At 36.9% G+C, this 2010-nt stretch overlaps 1 protein-coding gene and 1 long non-coding RNA gene across 2 annotated transcripts in view; one reads left to right on the top strand and one right to left on the bottom strand.

The window, feature by feature from the left end:
- Positions 1-910, bottom strand: part of LOC106820982 — a 14353-nt gene extending 13443 nt beyond the window's left edge. Inside the window, exons 1-2 of the long non-coding RNA XR_001395680.1 lie at positions 821-910; positions 517-647 (exon numbers count right to left, since the gene is read on the bottom strand). This is a non-coding gene — a long non-coding RNA (uncharacterized LOC106820982). The remainder of the gene's footprint in view (positions 1-516; positions 648-820) is intronic.
- LOC106820981 (acetylcholine receptor subunit beta-like 1) overlaps positions 1-2010 on the top strand; it is a 94205-nt gene that overhangs the window by 81569 nt on the left and 10626 nt on the right. The gene's annotated exons all lie outside the window — the stretch shown is intronic.

Here is a 2010-nt window from a genome sequence, read left to right as displayed (position 1 = left end):
TGTGAAAATTAATACCTTAGTGAAAGTAAACAAGGAGAAAAAACGTGTGAAAATAATATCTAGTAAGGATAACTACATTAGTGAGGAATAATTACCTAGTGAGGAATATTCCAGTGAGAATAATATCAGTGAGAAATATATTGTAAGTAATTAAGTAGCTTAGTAAGGAACAATATATATATAGAGAGAGAAATAATATCAAGTAAAGAATAATACATAGTGAGGAATATATCAGTGAGAAATTATATCTAGTAAGTAATAAATACCTAGTAAGGAACAATATATATATAGAGAGAGAAATAATATCAAGTAAAGAATAATACATAGTGAGGAATAATATCAGTTGAGAAATTTATATTCAGTAAGCGAAGATATCCCGCTGATGAATTAATAATATATATAGTGAGGAATAATATCTAGTAAGGAATAATATCTAGTAAAGAATGTCCTATCGTGAGAAAGAATCTCTAGTGAGAAATATCTAGTTAAAAATACTTATACTGGAGAACACTATACCTCGTGATACGCAGCAGTAGTAGGCTTGTCGTGTGAATCCAGATTCTCATAAATAACAAGTTTTATGCTGTTTGTTCTCCCCTCTGCACTCGCATGTCCACGATACGTCCATGTCCACGATACGTAATTAGCTAAATATAGACCAAATCAGGAGTAAATAATAATAGAGTATTAATATCTATTATTATCTATTATTATTAACTTCTGACGAAATAATATGAAATAATATGGCTATCTAATTCGCGCTGTTGACGAATGCTAGAATGGCTGACACCTTGTGACGTTCATAAGTGCGTAACCTTACCGCCAAATTCGTGTTAGTTCGTCCGATTTCTCCGCTAGTCACTATTATAAAGCTCAATCGAAAATTATCTACATTTATCATACAGTAGTTTGTAATTCGAATCGCATCCTTGCGAAACGGGTGTAACAGAAATTTCTGCACTGCGCATTTTTGCAGCATTCTGGGCCGTACGCATGCTCGGTTCGTCACTGCCATCAGAACATACGGGTCACACGATTTTTTGCTAAACCCTTTATATTATTGTCACGTGACACAGCGCGTAAACCACTGATCTGTTTATAAATAATAACATGATATGACGTAATGTAAAAAATACGTCATGTAACATAACGAAATGTTTGATTTTATATAGAGCGCGGTGGTGTAAACTCGCATCAAATTTTTTCTCGTTGCTAACAACGAATTAATAAGTCGGATTTTGTCAAGGTCACGTGCGATGAAGCTGGTCAACAGAATGTGAAATTGGCTGCAAGGTCACGCGCCGCACCCACACACTTATTTACAGACGCGGTGTCAGTTATGTCAGCATTTGCCGACCGTGCAGATTAGATTGCCATATTCCTCCTATTATTTGTGACAGCCTTCCCGCAATGCATCGCGCGCGCTGGAGCGTGAGCGTCAGATTATATATAAAATTAACCCATCAAAGTTTCGAGTGCAATTTGTCGCTCGTTCTGTCAGATATCGTTGACTGTTTGTACATCACGCGGGTCTGGCTGCCCGAAGCTATTACGGCGTGGGCATATCCACTGCAATCAGGCGATGACGTAATTAATACGACTCTCGTGCACTCGGAATAGGGCGCCACTATTCCCCTTACGGGTGATATCTGAATAAAGATATCGGCATTTTTCTATTGTCACGACTGTATGTTGCGAACTGGCGAGATTTTACGTGATGAAATAATTACTATAGTTGTTCAGCGGGTATAGTGTCTGGCGGAAATATTTGAATACGTATATGTGACCCGCTCCAGCAAAACCAGGATTAAGTAGGAAATTCTACAAATTGAGTTATGTGCATATCTGAATAGATCATTTAATTACCTTTAAAATGATATATAATATTTGGATATATCTAAAGAATTGACCGATCTACAGCAATTCGAAGATCGGAAACCCACTTATTCCGGAATATGCAGCTTTTGAGATCGGAAACCCACTTATTCCGGAATATGCAGCTTTTGAGAT

Source organism: Priapulus caudatus, unplaced genomic scaffold, assembly GCF_000485595.1.
Source record: "Priapulus caudatus unplaced genomic scaffold, Priapulus_caudatus-5.0.1 Scaffold54, whole genome shotgun sequence".
NCBI lineage: Eukaryota > Metazoa > Priapulida > Priapulimorpha > Priapulimorphida > Priapulidae > Priapulus > Priapulus caudatus.
The sequence above is the reverse complement of the archived record's forward strand: the minus strand, read 5'-3'. Positions and strand labels throughout refer to the sequence as shown.